The sequence below is a fragment of the Pelodiscus sinensis genome, chromosome 6 (assembly GCF_049634645.1).
Source record: "Pelodiscus sinensis isolate JC-2024 chromosome 6, ASM4963464v1, whole genome shotgun sequence".
NCBI lineage: Eukaryota > Metazoa > Chordata > Testudines > Trionychidae > Pelodiscus > Pelodiscus sinensis.
In genome coordinates, this window is record NC_134716.1 from 97,975,349 (window position 1) to 97,995,128 (window position 19,780).

At 38.5% G+C, this 19,780-nt stretch overlaps 1 protein-coding gene across 8 annotated transcripts in view; it reads left to right on the forward strand.

Annotated features, from left to right (window-relative positions):
* ARL15 (ARF like GTPase 15) overlaps window positions 1-19,780 on the forward strand; it is a 301,461-nt gene that overhangs the window by 213,809 nt on the left and 67,872 nt on the right. Inside the window, exon 8 of one of the 8 annotated variants that reach the window (XR_012904920.1) lies at window positions 3,002-6,795. The exons of the other annotated variants lie outside the window; for them this stretch is intronic. The gene's annotated coding sequence lies outside the window, so the exon portion shown is untranslated. Of the gene's footprint in view, window positions 1-3,001; window positions 6,796-19,780 lie in introns of those variants that run through there. 8 annotated transcript variants of the gene reach the window in all.

Below are 19,780 nucleotides of genomic sequence, written 5' to 3' on the forward strand. Positions count from 1 at the left end.
TGTGCCCCACACACTGAATCTGTGTCACAAAGCCAGTCTTTTACACACAGTGAGCCTTTCACACTCACACACTCATGTTCTCACTCTGTGGCCCCCAGCTCCTCCCCTTTCCCCAAAGGCTCCACTCCTTCCAGGACGCTGGAGCTGGTCTGTGACCGTGGACCAAAATTCATGAAGTGGCCCCACTGTGAAAATTATTTCCCACCCAATCCCTATTGTAGTGTTTCAGAAGCCCAAGCTGACCTCGTTCACATCAATTTTTAAGTTCACTGTTTCTGCAGGGCCAGGAAAATAGAACCCATAGGTAACTATTTGTGGAATCTGTACAACTTTATGGGCTAAGTCTACACTGGCATGATTTTCCAGAAATGCTTTTAACGGAAAAGTTTTCCGTTAAAAACATTTTCGGAAAAGCGCGTCTAGATTGGTAGGACGTTTTTCCGCAAAAGCACTTTTTGCGGAAAAGCGTCCATGGCCAATCTAGACGCGCTTTTCCGCAAAAAAGCCCCGATCGGCATTTTTGCGATCGGGGCTTTTTTGCAGAAAACAAATCTCTGCTGTCTACACTGGCCCTTTTGTGCAAAAGTTTTTCGGAAAAACACTTTTGCCCGAATGGGAGCAGCATAGTATTTCCGCAAAAGCACTGACAATCTTACATGAGCTCGTCAGTGCTTTTGCGGAAATTCAAGTATCCAGTGTAGACAGCTGGTAAGTTTTTTCCGCAAAAGCAGATGATTTTGTGAAAAAACTTGCCAGTCTGGACACAGCCATGGATTTTAGATGGTATGAAGTTGTTTAAAATTGCTACTTTGAAAATTACCTTATTATTGAAGGCCTGTATGTAAATGTAGAATCCACCATGAGCTAATGTGGCTGTACCATAGATTCACTAGTCAAGGGACAATGCAGTGGGTATGTTATGGATGCTGGCTGAAGCTATTAGACCCATTTTTATCCAGTAGCTGGACAAGGGGCTGACATTTAGAATGTGGAAAATTCTCAAGCAAGACAAAGACCGAGGTAATAAACTACAGGTTTACGAAGGACCCATAGAGGGGAAGACTTTTGAGAAAGAAAGGAAGTTTGGGCAGGGGAACAGAAGTTAGGCATACTTTTGTAGTAGAGGATGAGTGTGAGTGGTTCTTTAGTTGTGGGGCCCACCAAAAGTCATGGAGAGCAAGCTAACATGATTCAGAAGTCAAGCCATGAGCTAGTGAGGACACTGACCCCAGCCTAAAGAATTTTTCTGAGTGATCAGGAAATTGAGGCGGGGAATGCAAGTGGTAGATGATATTTTTAGTAGATACGTGTATTCCTCAAGCTACTCAGAGCAGAGATGTTTTATAATCGCATACAAAATCTGGGAATAATACAATTCCTGTCTCATGCCTCTGAAGAAGTAACTATAAATTCAAATTGTGTCTGGAGTTTTAGCAGAGTCTGTTCAAACTATTAGGGATTCTGAGGAATCACCATTGTGCTGTGCAGTTCGGCCACAAGATCTGAGCTCTTTGGAGGGGGATACTAGAAAGAGAATCTACACTCTGAGTAAACCTACATATCCCAACCAGGGCAGTGCATGGATTCAGTTCAAACTTCAGATGAATAAAGCACCTGGTAAGTGTTCAGCAGGAGGAGCTTGACTAGCACTGTGACACCATGTCAGTAAAATGTAGTCACCACAAACAGTCATCTGGCTCTCTGTGTGACTCTGCCTTGCCAGCCTCTTTAGATGCTAAGCCTCATAGGATAGGATTTTTGTGTTTTCTTACTTGTGTCTTTTAGTGAGTTGAATGTGATGGTGCTTAATATATAAGAATAAGAAAAGTCTTATAAAGTCTGTGTTTGACATATTTAATAGGAGTGAAACTTGCAAAGCCTGAATGAATAAACTTTGTACAGGAAGACTTCAGCATAGCTGATGGGAAAGGACTCATGTCCAATTTAGTAATATAGCCAAAGACACATTCAACTAGAGTATATTAGTTAGCTGTTGCAGCCCCAACAGCCTGCTGTGCCCCATGTGTGGAACTTACACCTTGTAGGTTTGCAATTTGTTGACCTGGTTGCCATGCCTTGGCCCCACCACCCACATTCAGAAAAGACCACTGTAGTACTGTGTGGTATGCAAGGCATTGTAGAGGCCCCCTTCTGTAGTCTCTACATGGTCTGCTCCCCTCCCCCATGCAACAGAACTGCAGTGATTCTTTAGGATTTCAGCTGAGAGCTTCTCTGCTATAGTTGCTATAATTGTTTTCACTGCTTTACACTTTTGAATATGTATTATGCATTTTAATATGTGCCAAATTATTCTGAAGTGTATAATGTATATACCAATATATCTTGGTGATGAGATACAAAAGACTAAGTGTTATCAAAGAACAAAGCCAAAATAGTAAAACACTGGCTTACTAGAGCCAAAATTGTAAAGAAACTTATCCCATGCCTCGGCTAGTTTAGTCTGCGTGTATTATCTGAATGTGTGCTGTTCATAGTCAAAACAACATAAGGAGTTATAATGGCTTAAAATTTCTTTAAGAGAAACTTTTCACTTACCATGTTTGTTAGTGTTCTTTGAAACGTAGACTTTACGGTTTGTTTAGCTATGAAGGGATGACAGACTAGGGGGTGGTGAGGGGAGCTTAGTTTTGGAATGTAAATACATGTAGAGCTCGTCTCCTTTTGTTTAGCATCTCTTTAAACTAAGACAAAAAAAATCAGTGAATGAATGAATAGCAGCATGGTGAAATACCTAAATGTTTGAGTTAAAATTTTTGGATGTTTGAAATCCTATTTGGATCCTTTTCCCAGATCGCAGTGCATTCATATGCACTCAGCAGGAAACTTCATGGAGATGCACGTTTGGGCAGAAGGTCTTTGGCGGTGCTTTTTCTTAACTTGTGTCTTTTCTTCTTTTGAAGAAAGTAATGGCTTAAGTCTGACTGAAGAACAATCTTTTTTTTTTGTATGTTCCTTATAAGAATTTACTTATGGTTCACAGGTTTTTACCCACCATCTATGTCTGCAATCCTTTGGATTTTAAACGGCATATATCCTACTGCAGACAACAGGAAACACCAAATTAAAGACTTAATGGCATACCGCTGAAAGAAGACAAAAGGTGACAAATTATAAAACAGCAGCCAGCTAAATTTTTAAAGAAAACTCTGGGGAAAAAATTAACATTTCAGTAGTCTTTAAAAATATGAAGAATTTGTTCACTCAAAGCAGATAAAATTAATAGCATAATCAAAATGAACTACATTGAACACAGAAATGAAAGCTAAGCATTTTAATAGCATTTTATGAATTATTTTTTATAAAACTACTGTTAAAATAGCTATGGTAACTGAGTTTTTTTTACTCTTTTGAATAAAAAACTTTTGTGTATGTTAATGCTACAATGTTCTCTAAGTTAAAGGGAATGTTATGGCTGTGAAGAACATGCACCGATTTTACACAAATAGAACGTTGTTTGTGTATGACTTGAAGCCTTTACAAATTATTAGTCTGCACTAATGCAATTATATTTTTATTGGGTTCTTTCTCCTGATAGTTCTCAGTTATACACTTTGCCTTTCCAACCCTCCCTATTCCTTTGTAAATCAAGTTGGATATCTACTCGTGTCTTGATTGAGTTCTGGGGAGATTGATGCAGTAGAGGGACAACATGGGTGAGGAGAAGGAGAGAGAGGAGAGACTGAAAACTATATAAATGGAAATGAAAGGTGAAGAACATCTTTGTTTCCCAGTGGTTTTCTAATTGGGGATTCCTGATGTAGTGAACCCTTTTTCCCCCTCTCTTAGACTAACAGGATATACTACTTCTGGTTTGGAAAAGCCAAGCAGAGTAAACATTTGGTAATAGTCAAAACAATGATACAGCTGGTAATCTAGGGATCGTAGAATTGCATTTACATTCAACTCTGCTCCCAAGTTACATTAAGAGTTTTGTGGCTCAGTGCGGCAACTAATTCCTAAGTCAGAACTGAGAGTCTCTGACTGTAAAGTAATGCTCACACAGCTGAGATGAAACAGCCTCCCATTCAACTAATTTAACTTCACCACACTTGAGTCAAATAAAAATACTCTGGAGACATTGTTTACCACTATAAACTCTCAAAATTGTTTATGTATCTTTCTATTTTGCCCATCAGCATAGATTGGTATTACACCCTGTAAGCAATCTTCACCATGTTGGCCCACAGATGGAACAATCTTTTGTCCTTGCATAGACAAGGGAAGTGACTAGTTTAAGATGAACTTTAAAAACAACAAATAGTCTGGTAGCACTTCAAAGACTAACAAAACATGGAATTGGAATGTAGAGGCTTGACCTGACTTTTTTTGAAATCAAGATTCAGTTGATGGTAGCAGGATGTATTTATTTATCTAAATAATTAGCACTACACGGCTTGTGTGAAATGTGTTGTCTCAGTGTAGTCCATGATGTCAACCTCCATCGTCCGCTTGTTTTTCAAACAAACATGTTTTAGCTTTTGCCCATATTGTTCTTCAGACTTTGGTTGAAATCCCGGTGTCTGCAAAGCTACCTCATTAGCCTCCTTCAGATTTCTCCTATAAACTCCTTTTTCATGAGGCTTAGAAAGAACTTAACTGTTAGGGGGCTAGTGTGCTGAGACTGCTTTTCTTGCTATTACTGTCTCATTGTTTCCTTGTACTCTCCAATTTATCTACATTTTATAGATAGACTAGAAGATTTACCTGGCATTGCTTGGGTAAATCTTGGGTTTTGTTTTTCTTCATTTAAATCATTACTCTGGGTTGGGACTAGGGATGAGAGGCTCAATATGCAGGCTGCCCCGGGAAGAGGAATATCTTAGACCTCTCACTGCAGCAGCTTAGTGCCACGTGGGAAGAGCCTATCCATGGATGCTGCATCTCCATGAGGCTCAGCCGGGAGTGAGGTGCATGTCCCCCAGCTGAGGCTGGTCCAGGTTCATCTGCACTCTGCGCTCCCCAGCCAGTGTGAGGAACTTAGCAACCTGAACTTTTCCCTTGCTCTCTGATGAAGGGGAACAGCCAGCAACGTTCCTGTATGAATTGTGGGAAGAGAGAGAGAGGAGAAGGAAGCTTCAGCCACCTTCCCCGCCCCCTCCAGCCTCCCTAAAGGATACCTGGGGGGGGGGGGGGGGAGGAGAGGGAAGGATCAAGGCTGGGCTGGTCACAGACAGAGGAAGGAGATGCCCCCAGCCAGCCAGTCTCTTTTTTTATATGGTTTTATGAGACACATTCCCATTTTCCTGGCACTTCCAAACCCTTACCTTTCATTAAGTTACAAGAGGAAGCTGTTTACCAAATTTGGTGGTCCTAGCTCTTACCGTTTAGAAGTAGTTCTTGAACAAACAAACTCTCTCAAATATATAGTAGATTATAAATTCTTTGATGCAAGTTGTTTTTGTTCAGTTTATACGGAACCTAACACTTGGGTCCTGGTCAATTGCGAGGACTTACAGATGGTACAGCAGGGGCGGGCAAAACATTTTGAAGTGGTCTTGGGCCTTGGACAGAAGGGGTGGGGCCTTTAAATAGCAGGAGTTGAAAGGGCTTGTGTCTCTCCTACGGCTCCCAGGCATCGTGTTAGTGAGGGGTTGGAGCTGTGGGACCATTCAACTGCTGCAGTTTAAAGAGCTCGCTGCTCCAGCCTTGCTGCTAGCACTTTGCCTGGGAGCCGGGATGTGAGAGCTCTTTTTGTGCCTTCCCTGTGGTGGTTGCCTGACAGCTGTGGGGAAGGCACGAGCCTTTTAAATAGAAACAGTTGCCTGCCGGCTCCCAGGCAACATTCTAGAGTCACAGGACCTGCGAGCCCTTTCAGCTGCTTCTATTAAAAGGGCTTGCGGGAGCCCTTTCAATAGAAACAACTGAAAGGGCTCACAGCTCCTGGCCCCCATTGGTAAAACATTGCCTGAGAGCCAGGAACACACCAGCCCTTTCAATTTAAAGAGCTCACATCTTTCCTACAGCTGCCATTGCCTGGTCAATGCCCGATCACTGCTCAGGTGAATTTTTAAAAAACTAAATGGTATTGGCATCCTTCTTGACAGTCTCAGAGATGTGATTTGAATAACTCCAACTACTACATTTGAAAGAACTACTTTCATTTTAAGGAAAAAAATGTGTCTATGGTATAGTTGATATGATGCAGACCCAAGCAAGTGTAGCTTATTAAACAATCTTACAGCTCCATGGAGAGAAAAAAAAGTTGAACTATATATTTGGTATTTGTGACTATGCAGTAATGTATACAAATGCAACTTACCGGGCAGTTAAATCCCAGAAATATCATAGTTAACTGGAACTACCAATAAAACTCTTTTTTTAATTTTAATACATAACTAGGTTGTTCATACATTAATAAACAAGCTAAGATTACCTTGTTTGGAAAAAGGATATAAAATTGTCATGTTAATGGCATACTGTACGTGAAATAATTAAGAGCATATTTTCTAATTTATTAAACAAAAGTAGTATTTTGTTTTATATTCTGGGATCTCACTTCATCTCCTCATGCACCAAATTTTTCTCTCACCATTCAGATTAATCACAACTGGAATTAATCTACAAATTTGACATTATTACCCTGGGCTTGAATAATGACATTAACTGGTTAATGCACTACAAAGCCAATTTCCCCTGCCTTTAATATCTGCATTTTTAGATGCCTTTAATATCTGCATTTTTAGATCAACTGGGACACATTCAACTCAGTTAACTGGCTTCATTAACACTGGTCCTACAATTGACAGATAGTTCTTTTGCTGTTTATATATATATATATATATATATATATATATATATATATATATATATATATCTTGGATTCTGTTATTTCCACTTCAACTCATCTGATGAAGTGTGTTTTGCACACAAAAGGTCATATTATTTATTTTTGTTAGTCTCTAGGGTGCCACAGGACTACTCTGTTTTTAAAGTTACAGACTAACACGGCTACCCCTCTGAGACTGAAAATCAAGATTACTTTGAATAATGCTTCTTCATTGCTTCCAACTATTAGACATTTATCTAAATAATATTGTCTGTTTCTAATTGCATTTTTAAGCATCTTGAAACACTGATATTTGAATAGCCCTACCTACACTGAATACATTAAAGTATCATGGTTAATGAATGGAAAGTAACTCAAGCGAATCATTACAAAAAGAGGATACAAAGACCTAAAAATATTATAATTGGTTGTATTTTGAAAGTTTAAAAAATAGAACTACACAATGTCAGTGATAAAACTACTACAGTACGTAGACATTAATTCTAGAAACTTTTCCATCATTACTCCATGTTAGAGCTTTAGTAGCATTGGCAACAAAATGCAATTTTTAATTTATTTTAACATATTTTGTTCTTTGATGTGACCTGGAACTCTTGCGTAATATTGTGGGTGGAATCAGTAGAATATTGGTAATGCCTACATGCTGAAGGAAAAGTATCTTCTTACAAACAGCTCATTTTACTGTTTATATAAAACCCCTGTTTGAACTTCACTTCCATGAGGGGAGGGGACTGGACTCGATGACTTCTCGAGGTCCCTTCCAGTCCTAGTATTTTATGATTCTATGATTCCAAGGGCTATATTTACATAGTCATAGAAATTAGACATAGAGCAGGCATTAGAGGGAAAAGAGTGCAAAACACCACCATTCCCTTTTCAAAAATGATTTACATGTAATTAAGAATATAAGTTTCAGATTCTTTTTCTGGAACTCTAGAGTGTCTTAAAATATTTAAATGCTTTTCAAAATTATACCCTATATCCATTTGAACTTGAGTAAAGGAGGATTATTCCTGGTGCTATATTTTCAAATGGATATGTTCACTACTTATAAAAGGGTTAAATAGCAAAGGTCGAATTTCAATCCTGGGGGAATTCTGCACTTTCATTATGGCTCCACATGCAAGAATTGCAGAATTCCCTCAGGACAAGCATTGCATCATCCTCCAAGTCGATCAGAGTGAAGTTCTAGATTTATAAACTCTTTGGGGGTAGGAACTCTTCTTAATAGGTATCTATACCACCTTACATTTTGGGATCCCATCTCAAATGGGGCCTCTAATCTTTACCATAAAGTAAACACTGAATAAAGGGCCTCAGGGTGCATGCTTTTTTATGCATAAAGGCAAAAAAGGATAATTATTATTTGTCCAAAATTGGTTTAATACATTTAAAATAGAATTCTTATTCTAAAATGAAGTAAGAGAATTATTCAAATACAGAGTACTCTGAATACAATTTGAAGATGTTAAAATAAAAGTGTGAAAAACAAAGATGAAGCAAGGGGCCTGGTAAAATGTTTGTTTCTCTTATTCACATGACAAAAAAAATAGTCAAAATATACCCCTGTGATTTGTAGCATCTGGTAGAATGGAGCAGCAGATACAGCCTGCAATATGATAGTCTTGGAGAAGAAAGTAATAAACACAAACAGTATGAAAATTAATCTAGATTGAAAAAACGTAGGCTCTCTAAACAAGCTTTTTTGTATTGTGCTGTCAGAAAGCAAAATAAGTCAATAGTCTGGGGAAACATTTAAGATGTAACAGTTGGGAAGAGTGGGAGTCTACATAAATCTGGAACTGCCTGTGTTTAGATGTAGTGATGGGGGCTGCCATTAAGTTGACAATTTGGCTCAATGTCTCTTAAAGACACCATTTTGATAGCAAACCCATCAATTTTTATCTCATTACTTTTTTGGACCCTATAACTATAAAATCTGAGTGCAATAACAGCAGTGGATTATAGCTTTGCTAAAAAAAATGAGGTTCTAGTCCTTCCTCCCCTCCCCTGAGTTAAGTCTATTGTAAAATGTTATCTGTGTAAAGTAGACTTTTCTGACCCTAAGGTCATTGGGCCTGGGATCCATCTCTTTATACAAGAATACATTGTTTTAATCTGTATTTAGGGCTCTGGAAAAGTGTGATAATCGGTCCTAGTTGAAGTCCTCTGCACACAGCAGTACAGCATGTAGATGTTTTGTAGACATCCATGTTGACTGAGCCATGCGTGTCAACCCTGATCTTGAAGGACAATTTCTGTAGGTGAAATGAGTCTACAAGTGAGGTTGCTAGTTCTGATATTATTGATTGAGATCTTTAAGAAATGGAATGAGGTTTCTAGTGCATTTCAGATGGGCTATTGGACTAGCATCAAATTCCATCAACTTCCATTCCAGTAAGATACGGTCAGAATTTTCTTCTACATTGCAGTCTCTATTTACATAGAGGAATGATTCTGCGAAGAATAGCCGTGACACTGGCTGTCCTCCAGTCCTGCAGATGTGAAGCGGAGGAGTTTCCACAGGATTATGGAAATGGAGAATAAGCTGTATTTAATGCTAAACACCATCATGGTTAACATCCTAAATTGCCCCGTGGGTAGCAGGAACTATAAACATGTGTAAAATTATTCATTTAAAAAAAGTACAAGATGAAGAAAATAGTAATGTGAACATTTTGTTTAACCAGTAAATAAGGAGTTTACAAGATACTGGTAGACATTTGTTAAAACAACCCACAATCTTATTTAGAGTCCATATATAAACTCTCATATTTTTTGTTAATGAGTAATTGTAATGGACAAGCTGCTACCACTTTTGGACATTTATTCTTTGAGAGACATTTGGCAAAGCTCTCTCACCAAGACCTTCATCAGGGAAGCACTTTGACCAGATAGCAGGGAAGAGAGAAGTCGTTTGAACCTCTGCTTACCTATTGACTGGGCAAAGAAGGTGATGGGGTCAGTTGACGGCCAAATATCTGTCCCCCACCATTTAAGCTAGCTTGGGCTTTTCAAAAACATCTTACTTTCCAATCAGCTGCTCCACTCTTTCTTCCCCTGGTTGTAGTTTGATCTGTAAGAAACCTCTTACAATGCTACAGAGGTGACTGGTCACTTGTTTTTAGGGATCAGAAAGGATTTATTTTTCTTAGGGCCAAAGTGCTATGAAATCCATTGGGGTTTTTTGTTTGTTTTGTTGTTGTTTTTGTTTGGGGGTTTTTTTTGCCTCTCATGGACTCCTGGAGGCACACTTGGGTTGAAAGCAATGAAATTTGAAAGTTCGTATGAGGTTAAGACTATTGACTCATTCCCATGTGGCCAGTAAAGAAAAAAGGTAAAATGAGCAACTCCCTGAGGTAAATAAGACTCTCAATTTCACTGTTGGATCTTCATCTTAAGAGATAAGGGACCTAAAGTTTATCCCAAGTTGTTATTCTGTTTGTGTTGGTACACCCTGGAACCAATTGAATACCTGGCCTAGGAGGGTTTGCTTTGTAGCATCCTTAGTAAAGAACAGAATTATCAGACATCTAGATGACCACAGTGTGTTGGAGAAGAGTCAACATGACTTCTGTAAAGGAAAATCATGCCTCACCAATCTATTAGAATTCTTTGAGGCTGTCAATAAATAAGTGGACAAGAGTGTGATCCATTGAACATAGTGTACTTAGGCTTTCAGCCTTTGACAAAATCACAGAGCAAAGGCCCTTAAGCAAAGTAAGCAGTCATGGAGTAAGAGAATAGGTCTTCTCATGGACCAATAACTGGGCAAAAGATAGGAAACAAAAGGTAGTTGTCAGTTTCCAGCACAGAGAGAGGTAAATACTTGGGTCTCCCAAGGATCTATATTGGGATTTGTGTCATTGAATATATTTATAAAAGATATGGAAGAGGGAATGCAAAATATGCAAACAATACAAAGTTACTCAAGATCATTGAGAGACAAGGGGAAGGTTATATCTTTTATAGGACTTCTGTTGTTGAAACAATCTTTAGAACTACATATAGCTCATCAAGATAGTTAAATCCAAAACAGACTGCAAAGATTTACAGAGGAATCACACTACACTAGGTGACTGAGACAACAAAATGGCAGATGAAGGTCAGTGTTGATAAGTGCAAAATAATGCATATTAGACAACATAATTCCAACTATAAAAATTACAGGGACTAAACTAGCTGTTACCATTCAAAAAAAGATTTTGGAGTCGTCCTGGATAGTTTTCTAAATAATCTGCTTAATATGCTGTAGCAGTCAAAGAAGGTAACAGAATATTAGGAAACTTTTAGGAAAATATCATAATATCACTACATAAATCCAAAGTACGCCCACACCTCCAATATGCATGTTGCTCAAAAAAAGATATATGAGAATTGGAAAATTGGCATAGAAGGACAATAGAAATGATTGGGTGTATGGAACAGGGTGCAAGGAAAAACTTAAAAGACTAGTAGTGTTCAGTTTAGAAGAATGTTGAGTAAGTGGGGAGATATGATGCAGAAATATGACAGAAGGCTATAAAATCATGATTGGTTTGGGGAAAGTAATAAGGAAGTATTATATTATAAATGATATCAATATTTACCCCTTCAATTGCCAAGCTCCAGGAATCATACAATGAAAATTAATAGGTACTGGGTTTTAAATGAGCATGAGAAAGTATTTCATCATGCAACACATAGTCAACCTGTGCAACTCATTGCCAAAATGAAGGCCAAACGTTTAGCTGGCCTCCAAAGAAAAAAAATAGCTATCTTCATGGAAGATAAGTCCATCAGTGATTATTAGCAAGATGGCTAGGAACACAACTGACATGTTCTGTATGTTCCTAAGCCTCTGGCTGCAGAAAATGGGACTGAATGACAGGATGGATCATTCTATAATTGCCCTGATTTATTCATTCACCTTTGAATTATCTGGCACTGTTGGAAGACTGGACACTGGGCTAGAGGGACCATTGGTCTTTCTCAATATGGTCCTTTTTATATTTTCCCCAGTATATATTTAATAAAGCTGTAGCTTGCAGATTGGCACCATTCCATGTGTGCCATTCATTCATCTGCATGTCTCAGTCAATTTGCTCAAGCATTTTGTGAGTCAGGAAAATTAACGCACTGTCATTGTCACCATCCTGGCTACCACTGCTGTATACCAGGATGTAGAGATTCCCTATCACATCATCAAACCTTTTTCCACCATCCAAATATATATTTTTGTAACAAAACCAGCCTTCAGTATTTCCATGATTAGTTTTGAGCAGTTCCTAAAATGTCAATGTATTCTCTCTACTTCTTCACCAGCCTTCCCCCGTTGTATCTCCATTTCCTCCTGTGCCATAATGGTGCTGCTAAATATATAAGGCACTTGATGTTAAAATGTTTTTATATTATAAATATTTAGCTATGCCTGTGACGAGTGAACTGCTTGTTTGGCATCTCCTCCTGTTCACTGTGGGGATTAGATCTCAAGATTGATGCCCTCTTCTGCAGTTTGCACACTGTTACACCTCCTCTTTCTCTGGCCCAGGAACTGCAGCAACAGCTTGTGACACAGCCCTCCCACTAAGTCACTCAGAGTTCCTCCTTCTGGGGTACAGTCCTTCAATTCTCTGTCACCACTGCAGTGACCCAAGCAGTCTTTATATTTGCTGAGCTGCATCTGTTATATGCCACACCCTCAGTGGCAGGTAGGGGAACTCAGGCCTGCCCGGTACTCCAGGTTCCAGTCCAGGAACCCTACACCCAGCAGTTCTCCTAATCCTCACTGTTCTTTCCCTGGACTACTTACAATTCCTGATGGTTCCTCCTTGCTCTAAGTGTACCAGCTCCAAACTCTTCTTCCCCAGTGAGTGACTGCCCTTTCCCAGTGGCAGTCCACTTTTCTGGCAGTATAGGCTGCTTTTAATCTGTTCTCTGGCTTTCCCTCCAGGTGCAGCCTGGGGAATTAATAGGCCTACCTGGCTACCTTAACCTCCTCTTGTCCTGTGTGGAATAGCTATCCTTTCACAATGTTTTTATTTACATAAAAGTTAATACATCTTGCTCCAGCATAGAAATCTGGGCTCTCTTTCAACCTGATTTGTGCTCAAGAATGAAAATAAGTTTGGTTTGTTTTTTTAAATTTACAAGCACTTTTCTTTGCAATGACCATATTGCTGCTGAAACTCCATAGATAAGGATCACTCATTCTTTGGAAAAGTTCACTGTTTCTGATCATTGATTCACTTTAAATTTGGCAGAGGTATGGACTTAGAGATTTAAAGTAGTCATTCAAGTAGCTGGTTGCTGGTCACTGCATCTCTTTTCCTCCTATGTTTCCTCCTAATATGTTTTCTTTTATATTTGTGCTGTCTTACTGTGTTTATACAGTGCCAACTGGAAGGGGAGCAAAGCATCAATGAGTCAGATCTATTCTGTTTATACACAATTTATAAAAGACTAGATTTTTCTTCAATATACTATGGTATACTTTAAAGCAACTATTTAAAAAATAGCTTTGGTCTAAAAATGACAACTAGACATTTAAATGAGTGGTTTTAATTGTTGAGGTTACAGCCCATAGTCTAGATACAAATGATTTTTTGTTCTGACTTTTCTTGGAAATTGGAGGATGGTGTTATCAAAACACTAATTAAATATATTTTGGCAATAAGTAACCTTGAATTGCTGGGACAAATGCCATATTTTCGATATAGTTTTTATTTTACTATTCTTTCCTATTACGACACAGGTTGCAATCCAGATAAGGAAGATTTGTAATGTAGACTGGTAAACGCTGAAATCTTTTGCAAATAAAGGCATCTGTTAACTATCAGTGTCTTTGCTTAATAGGCAAGATTAAAATCACTGAGTATGTTGATGTGCTTCTGATTCTTTCTTTTGCAAAACAGATGAATATTTTATATTCCAAGCATTGTTCCAAATCACATTCTCTGGCAGTACTCTTACTTCAGTCCTTATACGAGTTAAAGTGTGCTTTCCAGCTCTTGCTTCAACTGCCCAAATAACCTCTATGGAGTTAGGGTGCATCAGTTTTCTTGTAATCCCTTTTTTTTTAAGCAATGTTAATTTGTTTCAATAGCTTCTCTTGGACACACTAGTGGAATATCTAAAAATATCATTTATTGTACCAACTGAACTCATATTTCAGTCCTAGCCATGACTGCCCAGATTACTCTCTGGGAATATATTTTCATTGCAAAGATAGTTCTGATTAGAATCCAGAATTGAGCACCTGGTTAGCTTAATCTGGGTGTTTAAGCTATACTGCCAAGCCACTACCAAACCACACTTGAAATTAATGTATCCTCACTCATCCTATATTAGCTTTATGTCTCACTAGGACTTCTTGACATATGGAATTGCTCGTTGTGCCACTCCTGTTCTTTCCCAGTGAATTCTGGGAGAAATTGTTGGTCTTTCTGAGCATATGGGGAATTATGGAAAGGCATTAAAGGACAATCACATCTCAAGTAGCTTGGCCTGGGTCCTCAATCCAAAGTGAGAGGGTTACCAGCCTGCGATAAATCCTTATTTTAGCTTTAGCCTTTAGGCCAGGATGTACCAGTTATGATTTGTGTCCATCTATTCTTTTATGAATAAAAGAATTTACACCAGCAACACTATCACAGGACCTAACCAGATCAGCCACACCATCACTGGTTCATTCACCTGCACATCTACCAATGTAATATATACCATCATGCGCCAACAATGCCCCTCTGTTATATACATCGGCCAAACTGGACAGTCACTACGTAAAAGAATAAATGGACACAAATCAGATATTAGGAATGGCAATATTCAAAAACCTGTAGAGGAACACTTCAATCTCCCTGGACATACACAATAGTAGATCTCAAGGTAGCCATCCTGCAGCAAAAAAACTTCAAGACCAGATTCCATAGAATAGAGAAAACTGCTGAGCTATAGTTCATTGGCAAGTTTGACACCATCAGCTCAGGATTAAACAAAGACTGTGAATGGCTAGCTAACTACAAAAGCAGCTTCTCCTCTCTTGGTATTCACACCTCCAGATCAGCTGCTAGAAGTGGTCCTCCTCCTCTCTGATTGAATTAACCTCATTATCTCTAGCCTGTTTCTGGCCTGCATATTTATACCTGCCTCTGGATATTTCTACTACATGCATCTGATGAAGTGGGTCTTTGCCCATAAAAGCTTATGCACCAATACATCTGTTTGTCTATAATGTGCTACAGGACTCCTTGTCGCTTTTGCAGATCCAGACTAACACAGCTACCCCTCTGATACTATCTGTTGTGTGTTACTCTATGGATCCTTCCTGTCTACTGCTCCTAAGGTTTATTGTATCCTCTCTTCTCTGGCATGGTAACTTGCCTTCTGTGCCATCCCCATTCTGACGTCCACCTCCAACCGCTGTGTTTCTAATTCTCTGAACATACAATTTAAATCTGGCTTTTGTTATTACTGTAAAAGATCCTAAGGAGGACTTTATCAATAAAACAATGAAACTGACCTGACAAAGTGCAGTGGAAGGACATCATTGGGAGCAGAGTGCTTAACATCTCTGTAAATCAGACTACTTTGATTTTTAGGGAACTAAATATGATTTAGGAAGACAGCTTTTAAGACTTCTGGTCTGTACCTTTAAAAAACTCTATATGAAACATTTCATGCAGCATTGAAAATTACAATATCGATTATTACAAATACACTTGTCCAAGTACTAGACCTCACTGTAAATCCTGAAGTTTTGCAACTCACCAGTGCTGGGATTACATTTTGATAACCACCTTCCTTCTTTTTCTTGCACCTCCTGCCCCATGCCCCCATTAAATTCTCACCTGATTTGAGAGCATCATCTCAAGAATTGACAGTAGAATTTATTCTAAATGCCTTTTGAAAGTAACTAGGAATCCTTGCTTTCACTCTTCTGTTCGGGGCATCCATGCTATAAATCACCGCCGGTATATATCCATTCCATACTAAAGTCGTTGATGCTTGTAGGAACTGATGCATCATAAGTCCTCCTATTCCCCACTCTGAAGTCGTGCAAAAAAACCTCCAATATGTGCAAATGGAAGTCAGCTGTGGGGAAAAAATTCCCACTTTAAGTTGTTTGGCTACAAGTCCGAAGTTTTTTGGAATGTACCTTGGATTTATAGTGAGGACGGCCTGTATAACATAATTTCACATTACAATAATATGAAGTCATTGTCTGCTAACATCATATTGCATATGACGTTAGCAATCAGAAGTGTCAGACTTTAAGCACTTGTATCACCAAACTTTATTTTTGCCTTACCTTTAACTTTATAAAATTTCTCTAACTGCATTCATGGCTCATGGCTTCCTCTTCTAATGAAATTGGAGTAACCACTTGACTTCATTAGCAGGTTTTTTTTTACATGTTCCAGAGGACCTGCAGTATGTACAATAGGCACACTCATGTTCAGTAAAAAAAAAACACACAAAAAAGTTTATTTTTCTGCGATGCAGCTAATGACCTAAAAATGAGTTGTTCTAGGAAAGTTAACTGTCTGCACAGCATTAGTATTTTCACATCAAGCTCTAATATCCAGCATCTGCCCATCTTCCTGCACTCTAATAAATAATTACTTATCCTCTACTAACAATTCCCCCCTCCATTTACAAGTCAAGACTAAAATACTGGTTCTCTATGTAAATCTTTTGTTTTGTTCACTTAGGCTAGGTCTCTTTTATTGGAAAATGCTACACAAATTGAGCTCCATAATTTGCATAGATTTTTCTGATTGCTTTTCTGGAAGAGGCTTTTCTGCCATTTGGCCCTGTCTAGATGGGACCAAATGGCAGAAAAGCCTCCTCTTTCAGGGGAGCCCTTATTCCTCATAGAACGAGATATACAGGGCTCCCTGAAAGAACGTGTTTGCTCTTCCGCAAAAAAAGCGGAAGAGCAAACGCGTTCCCTGGATGTGGTAGAATTTTTCCAGGATACCTCTGGTATCCTGGAAATACCCACCAGTCTATATGTACCTTAGTGATTGGGCCAAAGCAATTTCCATCTTTAACAGGAATCAGGAACAGTTTGTCATTGATATTCTGTGGGGCACAATTGAAAGTGAAAGTAGATCCTTTTTTGGAGACTAAGTTTGAGACATCTGATTTAAACAGGTATAGTGTGGGTAGGAGCTAAAAGGAAGTTTCTGTATACAGTAGATGACTTTCAGATAAAGCTTCTATCTTCAAAATCAGGTTCATGTAAAAGTACACCAGTGGAGCTGCTACTGACAAAGCGCAGAAATCATTCACTGAAGATTGTCAGACCAAAGCAAAACAACCATATGTAACAACTCCAGAAGAAAATATAAATAAAAAACTCACCCCAAAATGAAGATAGAATGAAGTGAATTTCTCTTAAACTCATGTTCTGCTTTCTCTGATAGTGCCATTGCCTCGTTTTTTTCTGTCGTCCTCTTCAGTCATTAGATAAGATATTTCAGATCCACTATTAGGATTATGTAACTTGAAATTCATGTGTCTTTTAGTGTGTTGTCTTTGTCCCGTGGGTTGTCAAGGAATGTTTTCTCATCAGATTTAGAGGATACCCTTACTAGCCTTAGCTGTATTATATAAATGATGGTGGACACACAACACCAAGATGGTTAATGAAGTACAAAGTCGTTACTTTCAATATTTTGCTCTTTCATAGTGAATATAATTTTAGTGAGACAATTAAATATTTTCCTGTGAGATATGTATCATATCTACGTGTACAACTTTGGGACCAGAGAACTGTAAACATGACCATAATATAACTCACTTACACGCTTTATGTTTTAAGAAAATAGCACTCTGGTTTAATAATGACACTTTAAATATAAGCAGAGAAACCATTTAAAAGCTTTAGACTAGTACAGCACTCATTTGTGACAATGACTAGGAGACCCATTGTGAATTAGCAAATAAATATAAATAAAAAAAGTCATAGTGTATATTGGGTAATGTGATCTATTATCGTTCACAGTGTACTAGTAAATGTTTTCCAATATTTTGTAAAAAATAAAGTTCTTCGTAAGTATGTCTTGTTTCAACACTCTATTGTTCGCTGGGAAGGGAGGGAGAAGTTGCTGATTTGTGTGCAAATTAGTGAAATTCTACAGTATGTGCATCCTTTTGAAAAAGATGAAGTGGTATAAGATGACTGAAGAAACATGCTACTTGTAAATTTATCTGGAGTTAGATACAGTTTGTCACAGTAGGTGGTCTCAGTTAAAGCCATTTCAAATGCAGAAAAGGGGTAGTGTTTCCGTTCCCTTGTGTTATATGTACATTATCATGATTCAAGTTAAAATGCTTCCAAAATAATCGGAACACAAGGAAGTTCACTGCTAGCAAAATTAATTCAACCACTCTTTTGCTGTAAACCTTGTATCCTCCAGAGTGGATAAATTTTGTTAAAAAACAAAGGGTAGAGATGTGTTGTTCTATCATGTAATTACGTAACTAACATCTTTTTATAATAATATATTTGGGTGGTCTGTCCTTGAAACACTTGATTTGTTAAGAAACATTACGGTTTCCACAAGTAATCTCTAACTCCTAAATATTTTGAAAGAATTCTGCATTGTGGTATTGCATCAGTGCATTAGTCACCAGTTAAACTTTCTAAACTACTGATGTTTGGCATTGTTGAGGAGTTCCCATTTTTATTCATTATATCAACAAAAACGTGCGTAATTTATGTAATTGTTTGCTATAAATGAAAACAGATACTATAAAGACCAGATTGGTATTGTAAAAAACCTAAGGTGAATCCCATTTTATTTTTATTTTGAAAACCTAACAAAACATAGAAAGTTTAAAACGACTTCAGCTGCAATGTTTGTGTAAAGGTAGTGACCCTTTTGTATCATTGTCATTTGTTCAAATGAGGACTTCCTGCAGTCCCACTGGGCACCACGGAGACCTATGAACTTACTTGCTGCAATGAACCACAGTGATTTTTTAGACTGAGTACACTGCTTAAGAGTAGGTCTCTGCTACCAGTGAATTGACCGGTAGACCTACTAACTTGACAGCCAAATGCACTCCCATCGATTTTGATACTCCACCAGACTGAGAAGCTTAAGATAAATCAGTGGGAGAATTTCTTCCATTGACTCAGTGCAGTGTAGATACCTTAATAAATTGACTAGTTATTCACATAGCTGGAGTTGCATGATTGAGGTTGCATTTACCCCATAATGTTATATGTGCCTTGAGTATAGGTTAGGAGTGAGCAAGATGGTAGAGAAGGAGCTGAGGGCAGTTTACTCATGCATCCCTGATTAGCCTCACTATTTGTCATGGGGAGGCAAAGGGCACATGCATGTGCCGAAGGGACACTGCTAGCTAGAAATCTCTGATCATGGGCTCAATAGACCATAAGCACCTGAAGTGGAGCACCTATACAGAGACACATGTTGAAGAGTTATAGTTACTGCACAGACTAACTGTTCTTTTTAATCCCCTTTTAAGGAGCCTTTTTGTCTGATCTTAACGTAGTTAAGCCTTCATAACTTTGTAGTGTTTGCTTGTACAAAGCAAAAAATATTATAGCTGCAAAAATAAATATTAGACTGTTTTCCTCACCTGTAGTCAGCAATGAGAATAGATATCAAAATCAACCCATTTTTATCTGTGATTCTGAGTATGAAGGCATCTTGCATGTGCATTAATCCTTTTGTGGCTGATTGAACATACCTTTGTCAGTTGCTTTCAACCTTTCTTCTCTCCGAGTCCCCCTCGATATGTTTATAACAATTCCAGGGCCCAGTGGAGCCTCAGGGATAGGGCCTTCAGATATAGGTGTCATGGGCCAGCAGGGCTCGAGCAACTGCAGCTTGGTGGAGTCCAGGGAGAGAGCACCATGTCTACCGCCGACTCACCTCAGCAGGCCACCAACCCTATCTGGGTTGAGGGGGGGCACAACCGAAAATTATAACTTGGGGGCAAGGAGAGACTTAA